Here is a 14,973-nt window from a genome sequence, read left to right on the forward strand (position 1 = left end):
GACAGAAGCATTGCGCTGCTGTCAGATTACACAAAAGTCGGTGTATGCGGCGCTGCAAGACGAGATTTCTCCTCTGCAGCAAAAGATACGTTTGCCGAGGCATATGAGCTGAGGGGGCGGCGGTGTTCATATGCTTTGGCAAACACTTTGTATATAAATAAATAAAAAATCCCGGCAATAATTTATTCATCCACATCGATTCATGTAAATGGAGAAATCGGGTTTGCCAGGGCATACGAGCTAAGTGGGTATGGATGTTGGGCGGAGCTCCTATGTCCTGGCAGACGCCTTTCCCCTCCTTTTTTTTTTTTTGGCAGAGATTTTTTCATCCACATTGATCGATGCGAATGAAGAAATCTGTGCCGTTCATTTTTTCTTTCAGCCCAGAGGCTGAACGGAAAAAAAAAATCTCATTACCCGTATGCTCAATATAAGGAGAATAGCAGAAACTCCTAATGCTGGCCATACATGTAATGTATGTACTGCCAGGGCAGTACAAACACCCCACAACTGATCCCATTTTGGAAAGAAGACACCCCAAGGTATTCGCTGAGGGGCATATTGAGTCCATGAAAGATTGACATTTTTGTCCCAAGTTAGTGGAAAGGGAGACTTTGTGAGAAAAAAAAAATCAATTTCCGCTAACTTGTGCCCCAAATTTTTTTTGGATGAACTCGCCATGCCCCTCATTGAATACCTTGGGGTGTCTTCTTTCCAAAATGGGGTCACATGTGGGGTATTTATACTGCCCTGGCATTTTAGGGGCCCTAAAGAGTGAGAAGAAGTCTGGGATCCAAATGTCTAAAAATGCCCTCCTAAAAGGAATTTGGGCCCCTTTGCGCATCTAGGCTGCAAAAAAGTGTCACACATGTGGTATCGCCGTACTCAGGAGAAGTTGGGCAATGTGTTTTGGGGTGTCATTTTACATATACCCATGCTGGGTGAGAGAAATATCTCGGCAAAAGACAACTTTTCCAATTTTTTTATACAAAGTTGGCATTTTACCGAAATATATATTTTTATCTAAATGAGAGAAAAATAATTCAATTCCCAAAGGACTCTTAATAAATAGCACCCTTATAAAAGATTAAAGTACCTCTATGAAATCAGATGATGGTGATCAGAAACCCCACGAGTGCAGGGGTGGTGTATTGTATGAAAGGATAAGCTAAGGAGTCCCAGCCAGTGGCTCAACTCACACGCAAGTTAATCCAGCAATAGGGCCCATTTGTCATGCCGTCACTCACAAAACACGAGGGGTGTTCAATAAGTTATCTACCCCAGCATGTTCTGTCAGTGTTAGGGTCCATTCACACGTCCGTTGTTTCTTTCCTGATCTGTTCCGTTTTTTGCAGAACAGATCTGGACCAGATCTGTACCCATTCATTTTCAATGGGTCCTGAAAAAAAATCTGACATTGTGCTGTCCGATTTTTTTCAGGACCCATTGAAAATGAATGGGTCCAGATCTGGTCCAGATCTGTTCCGCAAAAAATGGAACAGATCAGGAAAGAAACAACGGACGTGTGAATGGACCCTTAGAGAGCTGAGATTGTCTGTGCAGGTTGAGACATGTCTGGACATGCAACACACATAGTACCAGTTCAGTCTGATGAAACCACTGGAAGTGACTGGATGGCAAGTGCAGTACAGTGTGGGTCTAACAAAGAAAGTGAAGGATTTGGAGCTTTGTTCTGTGATCAAGTTCCTTACAAAGGAAGAAAAGAAGCCTAAAGAATTCCACGAACGGATGATTGCTCTATATGGTGATGATGCAAATTTCTACTACCAAGTAAAGTATAGGCCAAGTAGTTTAAATGGGGTAGGGAATCAATTAAAGATGTGCCATAAAGTGGAGGCCATGATTTTGGAAGATCAGCAGTGTGAGAAATGGATAACCTTTCTCATAACGTTTATTATCTGTGTATGTTTTTATATCTGTGTCATGTGATTCTATATATTTTCATACCACTCTGTAAGATTGTCTGTATGATTCCATTCAGTCTGGACTGGTAGGAGCTAGTATCACTCAAATTAGCATCCTCCTGCCAACAAAAGTAGTGGTAACGAGGTTTTCTGGATCATATACTAGAGCCGTATGGTAATGCCTGACACGTCAGATGTATTGGCACTAGTGCACAACAGACATCTAGGTGCCTTTTAGACTACCAGAAGATGAGGACATATTTTATAAGCTATAACTAATCTCTGGTACAACTCATCTACTAATTATTGTAATAATTGCATTCCGTATAATGTATGCATACATATCCCCCCCACACCTGACAGCCAGCAATCCTGCATAATCCTTTTATTCTGGTACCCCTACACCCGTATATTTGGTATCAGAACGATAGGCCTAATGAAATATGCGTTATTAAAAAATGTCGGGACCCAAATATCCATTATTGTGAACAGGAAGACATGTTATATTAATATATCAGCCAAGTGATAGAGGTGGAGCACGCACCCATAATGAAGGCCTTCCCAGAAGGCTGGACCAAGGATGGGAGGCAGACTCCTCTCAGCTTCACACTCTGCTGAAGGGGAATAAAAATGTGGGATTTAGAACCTTTCATTGACACAATTTGGGGACCCAATCAACATTGGGATGTGTTCCACGTCCTCCTGTCCCTGGAACCAGAATGGACTCTTATCACACAATTTGTTAAGAAGTAAGAACCTTTCTGTTTTTATCCTTTTTTTTTTTATAACTGTTTTGTGCACGTTTGTGTATGTCTCTTATTTCTTTAAATTTTTAAAGTACTGTATCTTTTTAGTACATTAAAGCACATGTTTAATGGTTTTGCCTTATGCCCTGAATGAGCCCAGTAACCTCCATTTTAAGTGTATGAGTGGAGTTTGTGTCACCGCGTATTTGCTATAAGTGTGGCCTGTGCTACTGTGAGCCTGCTTGTGAGCGAGCGCTGTGAGGTTTGGGGTGCATGAAAGGCTGGTGGGATCTAGGTTCAATCTGAGGCCTGTGTGTAGGGGCGAGAGAGATTGAGTGTGTGAAATAGATCGACCCTTGGCAGCTGCACTGGGTCACGTGACAGGGCGGTTCCCGTACATGACAGTCGGGTCAAGGTCAGTATAATAGATTATGAATTAGGCATTTCAGTTGGCAGTTTCCTTCATGATGGTGCCACGAACGTTCATGCCTGAGTGAAAAACTTGTTGCCAGAAATTTAGCCAAGAGTATTTAGACATGCTTAGAGAAAATCTAGGAGACTTCTAGTCTGAAATTATTACAGGTGATGATATATGGGTCCACTACCATGATCCTGAGACCAAACAATAATCCATGCAATGGAACCACAAAGGGTCACCAACTCCAAATAAATTTTGTTTGCAGCAGTTCTTTGGGATACAGAAGGCGTTTTATTAATATAATTCATGCCACATACAATTACTGCTTCAACAATGAAGGCAGTCAAAGACAAATGCTGTGGGAAGGTGTCGGCAGGTGTGTTGCTGCTTCATGGCAATGCACCAGCTCGCAAATTTCGAGCTATTATCTGGGAATGTGGCTTCATGGAGCTCAATCATCCACCCTACAGTTCAAGACCTGGCTCCCAGGGATTACTTTCTCTTTCGGAAGCTGATGAAATTTCTGTGTGGGAATGCAAAGAGGCGGTAACAGGGTTCCTGCAGCAGCAAGAAGCGTCAATTTTGACGTAAATTTGTTTTCCCTTAGTCCTAACAGCAGCACAAGTGGGGTATTTGCCCCTGTGAAGCTGGTCAGGACAGGCGGAATTTTTGTTGAATAAAATTCTGCATCCTTAATAATTAATTAGTTAATTAATCCCCCCCCCCTCCTTATATGGACCGTCCTCCACAGGACTAGTTGCTTTTTTAACAAGTAATCATAACAGCATAGAGGGAGGGATATTTGTGAGCTGCTGTTAGGACTAAGGGAAAATTTACGTCAAAATTGACACTTCCCTTTCGTCCTAACCAGCAGCACAAGTGGGGAAGTAGCAAGAAACCTCACACAAATTTTGGGAGGGCTAAAGGACTTCCTACTAAGTGGTTGAACTATGCCACAGGAGTTAGAGCGCTGACCTAAAGAAGAGCAGCATTTAATACAGACCGACCAAAGGCTGTTCCCTCTGAACGCCTACTGTCTAGGCGGTAATGGGAAATAAAAGTGTTTTGCGTACTCCACGAGGCAGCAGCACAAATTTGCTCTAAAGGGATTCGTTTCCTTTCTGCATATGACGTAGAAACTGCCCTTGTAGAATGGGCAGATAAGAAGGATGGCGGTGGTAAGTCTTGGGACATAAAAGCCAGCTTAATAGCCTCTTTAATCCATCTGCTCAAGGTGGGCTTGGAAACCTCTGTTGTTCCCCGAATACGCAATGAGCAGATTTTCCGATCTCCTGAACTCTTCAGTTCTGTTTAAATATATTCTGAGGACCCTTGGGATATCCAAGGTAAGTAATCTCTCCTCCTCAGGAGTGTTAGAAGTAGGAGAAAACACAGGTAGAGTTATCGTCTGATTGACATTTCCAAACGAAGGCACCTTTGGTAGAAAGGTAGGCAGAAATCTTAACAGGACCTTGTCCTGCAGAAAACTTAAATATGGTTCCGATGCCCCCAGAGCCTGGAGCTCCCCAACCCTCTTGGCTGAGGTTATGGCCAAGAGAAAGGTAACTTTGAGGGAAAGGTATTTTAAGTCTACCTGTTCCAAAGGCTCGAAGGGGGGAGAGCACAACCCCCTTAAGACCACTGGCAGCTCCCACTCAGGGATTGGTCTCTGGATGCTGGGCCTAAGCCTCTGAGCACCTTTAAGGAACCTCTTGATTAGGGGGTCCTGAGAAATTGGTTTACCAAGGCATGATGACAGGGCAGCAACATGAGCTCTCAGTGTAGATGGGCTTAGACCCTTGTCTAGACCATCCTGCAGGAATTGAAGGATATCAGAGAGAGGAGGATCTGAGGAAACTACCTCTGTATCCGTGCACCATCGCATAAATATGGAGTGAGAGATTGTTCTCAGGACCTCCACCGAAAGCCCTCTAGCTTCTAGAAGGGACTGGTCAGTCTCCAGGCTGTCAGACTGAGCCTCCTCAGATCTAGACAGGGACCTGTGTTCTGGTACACTAGGTTCTGTATTAGGGGAAGTCTCCAGTAATTGCCCTGACTCATCTGCATGAGCTTGGTGAACCAAGACCTCTTCGGCCAAGAATGGAATGATGGCTATCACTGAGGTCTGGTCTTGCTTGATCTTCATCAATACCCTTGGTATCATGGAAATTGGAGGGAATACATATGCCAGCCTGAACCTCCATGTTATGGACAGAGCATCTATTGCTACCGGATTGTCCTCCTTGTACAAGGAGCAGAACCTGCTTACTTTGGTGTTCAAACGCGTTGCCATCAAATCGATCTCGGGAGTCCCCCAGCGTTGGACTATCCTGGAGAAGATGTTGTCGTTCAGGGACCACTCTCCCGGTACCGGAAGGCCCCGACTTAGACGATATGCTACTATGTTGAGATCCTCTCTGATGTGAACTGCCACTAGATGAGATAGCTTGCTCTCTGCCCAAGATAGAATTAATCCCAGCTCCCTCAGGAGGTTCCGGGATCTCGTTCCTCCCTGTCTGTTTAGATAAGCAACCACAGTTGTGTTGTCGGTCCGTACTCTCACAGCTTGATTTTGGATGAGAGGAGAGAAGTGATTGAGGGCTAACCTGACCGCCCTCAGCTCCCTCAGATTGGACGAGAGGAGTCTCTCCTGAGGATTCCAGGTATTCTGAACTGTATTGTGTCCCAGATGGGCTCCCCAGCCTAGAAGGGAGGCGTCCGTGGTCAAGATCACCCAAGTAGGTTGGGATAAAGGCATTCCATCCACTAGCTTCTTCCACCACCTGAGGGAGGAACGGACTTCTACAGACAGGGAGTGATTCCGATCTAGGTCTTTGGGTTTACGACTCCAAACCACTAAGACCTCCTCTTGTAGTGGGCGAAGATGCCACAAGGCCCAAGGCACTGCCTCTGCAGACGCTGACATGTGGCCTAACATTCTCGTGAGAACCCGTCTGGGGGATAGGAGGAACTCTGCAGCTTTTATTACTTTGTCTCTCCTCTGAGGAGACAGATATAGGGTCATTAGTTGTGAATCTATCACAAACCCCAGGAACCGCCTTGTGGTAGAGGGAACCAACTCTGAGGTTCTGCAGAGTGCGGAGAGCTTGTTGAAGCTGGACTTGTAAGATGTCTGCGGACGCGGCTTTTAAAAGCCAGTCGTCTAGATAAGGGACGACTTCTAAGCCTAGGAGTCTTAAGTGGGCGACCACAGAAGCCACAACCTTTGTGAAGGTGTGTGGCGTAGAGGAGATGCCTAAGGGCAACACAGAAAAACTGGTAGTGCTTCACTACCTCTTTTATAAAGACAGCAACTCTGAGATATTTCCTGTGGGCCGGATAGATAGGAACATGAAGGTAAGCATCCTTTAGATCTATCATTACCGTCACGTCTGCCGGGTTCAGGATGTTTAGGACTGAGCGAATGGTTTCCATCCGGAAACGCTTCTTTCTGATAAACCGATTTAGGTAACGCAGATCGATAATCATGCGCCAATCTCCTGATGGCTTTGGAACAAGAAAAATGGGAGAATACACTCCCTGACCGAGCTCGCGAGGGGGAACCTCCTCTAAGGCCCCCTTGACTATGTACTGGAGTACAGAGTCCTCCAGGACCAGCTGTCTGCTGGGTGTTAGACGTCCTGTAAGGACGAACCTCTCCTGAGGTTGGGAAATGAAATCAATCCTGTATCCGGCCGTGATGACCTGCAGCACCCAAGGATCTGGAATTGTTTGCTTCCCAAAAATTTTGAACAAAAATAAACAACCTCCTACTGGAGGATTCAAGCAGGGAGATTCGTGCGGAAGTGTGGGGGGGTTGGGATGGGGAGGTAGTGGGCTGCTGAGAGTCATTGCTCAGCCCTGCGGTTCCCGCGAGCGTGACCTCTACCCCTCTTGTAACCTTCGGAACATCTCTGGTTCCTCTCTCTTCCCTGGAATCTTCCACGTCCTCTAAAGGATTGCTGAGGGAGTGATTTTCCCTTCTTGTCCGCTAGATTTTCCATCAAGCGGTCAAGTTCGGAGCCAAACAACCTGCCAGGCTTGTAAGGAAGAGTGCACAGATTTAATTTGGAGATATTGTCCGCTACCCAGGGCTTCAGCCATAGAGGACGTCTGCTAGCAGCAGACAAAGCCATTGATTTAGCAGCTAGCTTTAGTTGCTGCTGAGACGCATCCGCCATGAGATCTACACCCAACAGTAGAGTCTTAAACTGGTCCAGGATATCATCTCTGGCGACTCCCGAATCTATATCTGACTGGATCATGAGCGTGCGGGCGCGAATGAGGTCAGACACTTCGGTACAGGCTATGGCCACAGAGGCAGAGGCGGATGCCGCAGAATAATCTCTACGACCGTAGGCTCAGGATTGGCCGGCCTAGGGCGACAGTCTGGACACCGATGGAACTCGTAGGAATCCGGCAACGGGGTGCCACATCCGGAACAAGTCAATGTTTTTGCTTGTGAGTAGCTTTTCCTAAGAAAAGAAATAAGCACTATTAAAATAGCTCCAACCCAAAGGGTCTACACCAGACGTCAATCTTACCGTGAGAAGGGGACGTCATGTTTAAGAACTTGAGCACAACCTTGAGAACTTCTGATCAGAATAAGGAACTCGGATCAGCCAACAGTCAAGGTCAGCTGCACACAGAAACTGAGTGCAACACTGACCCAGCAAGCAGCCTGGCCTTATATAGCAGGGATGGGAGGGAGGGGGGAGGAGGGAAGTTACAGCTCCTCCTCCAACAACCCCCAGGCTCCCCAACTGTAGAACTAACCTTTAAAATATAGAAAGTTCAAACTTTAAGGTTCAGGGGCTCCTCTGCCCTCCCCCCTCCCCTACCTCCCCCGCAGGAATTACTGACGCTGTAGGGAGAATGTGACCTGGCCGCGCCAGGTAACTGACACGGCGGACCGGAAGTGCACAGTGACGCACTTCTGGTCGCGCGTCCTTCTCACCGGGAGCTGGAAGTGCAATGCAGCAGTGGGAAGGAGGCGAAGGTACAGAGGGAGGGGAAGGGACGGGACAGCAGCGGCAACCTTGAGAACTTCTGTGGAAGGATATACGGAGAAGGGAGCGCCGCACTAATCTTCTTGGTCACGTGCGCGCCCCTGTTCTGACTTACAGGCTACAACATAGCCAGGACGCTCCTCATTATAACGCTGCCCCGGACGACAGGCAGGAGACAGCCAGTCCCCTGCCCGAACCTGTTAGAAGAATAATTGCAGAATTAAGAACAGATGCAGGAATTGAAGGATATCAGCAGAAAAAGTTAGTAATTTCTCCCCCAAACACAGGGGGAGAGACTCTTGGGTAGAGTCATGCCTGTCTGACCGACCCACAGGACAGAAAAAAAGCAACTAGTCCTGTGGAGGACGGTCCATATAAGGGGGAGGGGGGGAATTAATTAACTAATTAATTATTAAGGATGTCCTGACCAGCTTCACAGGGGCAAATACCCCATTGTGCTGCTGGTTAGGACGAAAGGAAAGTCTCCTATTCTGAGGGCCTCTGATCACTGGAGGCGAAGTGGAATAAAGTTAAGTGTGTTGAAGGCAAGGAGGATTACATTGAAAAGTAGCAAATTAAATGTTGTTTTCATATTCAGGTGGATAACTTATTGAACACCCCTCGTAGATAGCAGGAATGCATTACTTCTGATATGTTTCGGATGAATAACGTCCTCCATCAGGGTTACAAGAGCACAACCAAATACAGCTCAGAGCACCATACCTGCAGTTCTGGAGATCTAATCATCATACGAGACGTACTTTATCTTTTTATTATAAGGGCACTGCTTATTAAGCTTAGTTCACTAGATTCATTGTTGAAGTTTCATTTTGTAAACACAGTGCTCAATTATTTAGTGGTTGGTTTACAAATGTATTTAGTGCTTTTGGGCGGTTAAGCACTATCACACTGCTGCTACATTTTGATTCCATTCAGGAGTGTTACTGCAAGTACACTCACAACTACGTTTCATACCTACAATACTCGCTATGCACAGAACCTTTGCTACAGGACTTCTGAGAGACTGAGGAATGACCTTTTACATGTCTTCTACAGCATCAAGGGCAGCAATACCATTCACTTCTATGGGTCACGATGTGCGGCCCGGATATAGGAAGGCAGAGCCGCACTTCCGGGTCTGCAATTCCAATCCCGAAAAAAATAGAACATGTCCTATTCTTGTCTGCAATTGTGGACAAGAATAGGCATTTTCTATTAAGTGCCAGCGATGTGCGGTCCGCAAAATGCGGAACGCACACTGCCAGTGTCCATGTTTTGCGGATCTGCAAAACACACACGGATGTGTGAATGGACCCTAAATGTTTTATTCTTTTGCCTGTTAATACAGGGCATCCTCTAAACTTCTGTATGTTGAGTTTACTATATATAATGAAGCCTCAGATGGTCCGCACATGCCGTGGAGTTGCTGTTGCGGATTTTCGTGCTGCAAATCCAGTGTTGTTTAGCGGTTTAAATTGACATGCAGAGAGGGTGAAATGCACAGCCATTTCTGAGCTACAAACCACATGAAATACTGAACATGCGTTTGTTGCCTTGAATCCACAGCACAATCTGCAGAAAACTTTTTGGCAGTATTTTCACACAGGCGTGGACATATCCTGTTTCTACACTCACCATCATGGTGTGCATTTTTTTTTTTCTCTCTCCTTTTTTGTCTGTTAACAGTTTTAAGTTCTCAAAGCTGCTGACAGCACTCTATGGATGATGGGGAGAGTAGCGGAGTGATGGTTATGCAGGTTGCATAAACAAGAAATCAAAGTTTTCATCCCCCACCAAAACCAGAAGTGCCCAGCAGCCAGTCTTTGTGTTCAGTGCACAGAACATGACGGGATTATGTCTTACAGTTGTGGTGCCAATGGATAAAACGTATGATTTCTCTGCGTCCTTGATAACCATCATTGTGGGTGTGTATATACTGCTTTTCCCTCCTGTTAACCTATAGAATGCTGCCAGCCATGTTGAGGTCTATAAATTGCCGATATACTTTTTTTAATATACCCAGCTGACAATTAGTTGCAGAAGTAGCTTCTGGATCAAGGGCATGGATTGCTGTAGGCCCCATTTAGATAAATGGACAGCTGCAGAAACTCCTGCAACAAACTGTTGTGTGTGAATGCACTCAATATCTATATGGCTACATGCAGGGCCGTTGCTTCCATAGAGGCAAGGGGGGCAATTGCCCCCGGGCCCCCGACTCCTTAGGGGCCCCAAGCGCCGGCCCGGCCGCAACTACTATCTATAATTCTATTCTGTGTGCCTGTGGCCCTAGCGGTCCAGTCTGGAGACGGCGTAATGATGTAATTAAAACTGGACTGGAGTGGAGGGGCCCCCCTCTGCGCTGCTTGTCTCTTTAAGAGATTTAAGACTGGAGCAGCGGCATACACGGCCCAGGCAGGCACATCTAGCGTCTGGCTGATGTTGCCACAGGCTCCGCCCCCCCGCCCAGAGCACAGAACTTGGTCTTGATTGAAGAAGGAGCAAGCGGCAAGCGCCATTGGCAGCCAGCCAGCCACATCCCAGTCTGACTCTGCCAGCGCCAGGGAAGGCCAGCGGCCCGCCACCCACAGTCAGAAGGCAGCCAGCCTAGTTCCACTGAGGTTCCAAGCAAGTGTACTGTCTAGTCTACAACAGAACACAGTCAGTCACAGACCAGTTACAGTTACTTTCTCTGTCTGGTAGGTTGGTTATATTGTTGTTAATTAAAGGGGATCGGATCCATGATCCATCCATTCCCAGTTTCCCACTCACTGACTTACTTAGTCCCAGGCACTATCTCACCCGTCCGGGCCGTCCCAATGTACTACTAGCCGGCCCTGCGGCCCTGGTTCTGTTTGTGTTTGGAGTCAGTTGTACTGGAGAAATGTGCATTGGTGGGAAAGGGGGCAGTTACTGGTCTGGTACTACAAGTATGGGGGGGGGGGGCAGTTACTGTTAGGTTGGTTGATTAAACTGAATCGGATCCATCCCAGGCACCATCTCACCCGTGCCAGTGTACTAGCCCGCCCTGGTTCTGTTTGGAGTCAGTTGGATTGGAGAAATGTGCATTTGGGGGGGGGGGGAGAGATGTGCTGCTGCCATGATGGTGGGGAGGGGATAATGTGATGCGAAGGGGGTGATGACGTGACATGGAGGGGGAGAAATGTGACATTGGGGCCCGGGGGCATCATTGTGGGGACTTTTTACTGGCACATTATTAGGTTGCACTATGGGGGCACTTTTTACTGGCACATTATTGGGGGGCATCTATGAGGGCACTTACTACTGGCACATTATTGGGGGCACATTATTACGTGGCACTATGGGGGCACTTCTTGCTGGCACATTATTGGTGGGCACTTTTGGGGCATCTACTGGGGCTACAAAGAAGTGGTATGTTATATGGAGGGCTCTGTACAGTGGCATTTTATACTGGGACACATTATGGTGGGTACTAAGGGGAAGGGGGGGGGGAGGAATACTATGGGGTCATCTACGGGGGGCACTAAGAAGGGGTATTTTATGCTTGCAAATTATTTATGGGGGACACTGAGGGCATCTACTGGGGCACTATATAGGGGCATTTTATACTGGTACATTATGGGGGGCACTATATTAGAGCATCTTAACGGAAATAAGCAAATAACGCCATATCAGCATGGCTTCGTGAGGGATCGGTCATGTCAGACTAATTTAATCAGTTTCTATGAGGAGGTAAGTTCTAGACTTGACAGCGGCGAATCAATGGATGTCGTATATCTGGACTTCTCCAAAGCATTTGACACTGTACTGCATAAAAGGTTAGTATATAAAATGAGAATGCTCGGACTGGGAGAAAACGTCTGTATGTGGGTAAGTAACTGGCTCAGTGATAGAAAACAGAGGGTGGTTATTAATGGTACACACTCAGATTGGGTCACTGTCACTAGTGGGGTACCTCAGGGGTCAGTATTGGGCCCTATTCTCTTCAATATATTTACTAATGATCTTGTAGAAGGCTTGCATAGTAAAGTATCAATTTTCGCAGATGACACTAAACTGTGTAAAGTAATTTACACTGATGAGGACAGTATACTACTACAGAGGGATCTGGATAGATTGGAGGCTTGGGCAGATAAGTGGCAGATGAGGTTTAACACTGATAAATGTAAAGTTATGCACATGGGAAGGAAAAATGCAAGTCACCCGTACATACTAAATGGTAAAACACTCGGTAACACTGACATGGAAAAGGACCTAGGAATTTTAATAAACAGCAAACTAAGCTGCAAAAACCAGTGTCATGCAGCTGCTGCCAAGGCCAACAAGATAATGGGTTGCATCAGGAGGGGCATAGATTCCCGTGATAAGAACATAGTCCTACCACTTTACAAATCGCTAGTCAGACCACACATGGAGTACTGTGTACAGTTCTGGGCTCCTGTAAACAAGGCAGACATAGCAGAGCTGGAGAAGGTCCAGAGGAGGGCAACTAAAGTAATAACTGGAATGGGGCAACTACAGTACCCTGAAAGATTATCAAAATTAGGGTTATTCACTTTAGAAAAAAGACGACTGAGAGGAGATCTAATTAATATGTATAAATATATCAGGGGTCAGTACAGAGATCTATCCCATCATCTATTCATTCCCAGGACGGTGACTGTGACGAGGGGACATCCTCTGCGTCTGGAGGAAAGAAGGTTTGTACACAAACATAGAAGAGGATTCTTTACGGTAAGAGCAGTGAGAATATGGAACTCTCTGCCTGAGGAGGTGGTGATGGTGAGTACAATAAAGGAATTCAAGGGGGGCCTGGACGTATTTCTGGAGCGTAATAATATTACAGGCTATAGCTACTAGAGAGGGGTCGTTGATCCAGGGAGTTATTCTGATTGCCTGATTGGAGTCGGGAAGGAAGTTTATATTCCCCTAAAGTGGAGAAAATTGGCTTCTACCTCACAGGGTTTTTTTTTTTTTTGCCTTCCTCTGGATCAACTTGCAGGATAACAGGCCGAGCTGGATGGACAAATGTCTTTTTTCGGCCTTATGTACTATGTTACTATGAGGAAGGGGGAAGAGGAGCACAATGCAGCATTTACTGGGGGCACTATATAGGGGTATTTTATACTGGCACATTATGGGAGCACTATGGGAACATTATCTCAACTGAGGCATTACAAGGGGGTATTTTTTGCACTGTCACATTATAAGGAGAATTATTTCTACTGTGGGGGGCATTATGGTGGGCTTTATTACTCCCCCATGGTATGAGCCCCCTAGTAGCAGCACCAGCCTCTCCCTGCTCTGCTATCCCTCTGCCCATTCTCCAAATCCTTATTATGAAATCTTTCTCATTAGGATAAAACACAACATCAGCTCCACCGAGCCCCCGGCCAAAGTGTGGAAGTGGTGTCCAAGATCCCCAAGGGCCAACCCAAGTAACTGTAAGTTTTCATATGAAATAGGTTTATGTTATACACATATAGCCTACACTGTGCCACACGATATACAGTATACCGCTACACTGTGCCACACAATATACAGTATACCGCTACACTGTGCCACACAATTTACAGTTTCTTCTGTAAAAGTCATCGAGTCATGGGGGGGGGGGGGGCCTTATTGTTTTTCGCCCCAGGGCCCCATTTCACCTAGAACCAGCCCTGGCTACATGTACAGGTGAAACACGAAAAATGTGAATATCGTGCAAAAGTCCATTTATTTCAGCAATGCAAATTAAAAGGAATTGCATTAAAGGGATTCTGTCACCTCGTTTTGGCCTAAAGAGCTGCGGACATGCACGGCTAGATCGCCGCTAGAATGTCCACTATACTCCTGTCCCATGGCGCTGTGATTTTATGGTGTATAAAAATTAAATTTTATAGATATGTAAATGAGCCTGGTAAGGAGCCCAAGGGGCTGTACTAACCTTCTTGGAGCCCAGCCACGTCCCCCTATGAAGGAGCCCAGCACCGCCTGCGTCCTCCGAATCTCCTCCATGCTCACAAAATTAGATCGCTGTAATCTCACGATGTGAGAGCTCGCACATACGCAGTTCCTTCCGAGGCTGATGCCAGCACAGGGAAGGAACACTTTGCCAGCACTGCGCATCGCGAGATTACAGTGATCTAACTTTGTGAGCAAGGAGGAGATTCGGAGGACGCTGGCGGTGCTGGGCTCATTCACAGGGGGCGTGGCTGGGCTCCAAGAAGGTTAGTACAGCCCCTTGGGCTCCTTACCAGGCTCATTTACAACCCAATTTTGCAATTTTTTTCAACACAATAAAAACAAGCAGTGCTATGGGACAAGAATATTGCGGACATGCTAGCGGCGATCTAGCCGTGCATGTCCGCAGCTCTTTAGGCTAAAACGAGGTGACAGAATCCCTTTAATGCAGCTTAAAATTAGAATTTTGTGAAAAGGTTCAGTATTCTAGGCTCAAAGTGTCACACTCTAGTCAGCTAATTAATCCATACCCCCTGAGCAAAGGGTACCTCAAAATTGTGACTTTGGGGTTTCATAAGCTGTAAGCCATAATCATCCAAATTATACCAAATAAAGGCTTGAAATATCTTGCTTTGCATGTAATGAGTCTCATATGTTAGTTTCACCTTTTAAGTTGGATTACTGAAATAAAATTAACTTTACACAATATTCTAACTTTTACATGAAAGAGTAAAAATGTGCAATCTAGAACCAAGTAACCACCAGTCAGAGTAGAAAAATGGTGCAGAGGTGAAAACACTTCTTTACCTTTCAGTAGTCAGGCAGCAAGACATGCACAGGGCAGCAGTGACTGTTTAACCCCTTAAACACTATGGACATCTTAGGAGGCATTATTTATTTTTATTGAAATGCTTGTGTCAGCAAGAATTTTTTTTGTAATTGGCTTCTAT

The sequence above is a fragment of the Bufo gargarizans genome, chromosome 6 (assembly GCF_014858855.1).
Source record: "Bufo gargarizans isolate SCDJY-AF-19 chromosome 6, ASM1485885v1, whole genome shotgun sequence".
NCBI classification, from domain to species: Eukaryota; Metazoa; Chordata; class Amphibia; order Anura; family Bufonidae; genus Bufo; species Bufo gargarizans.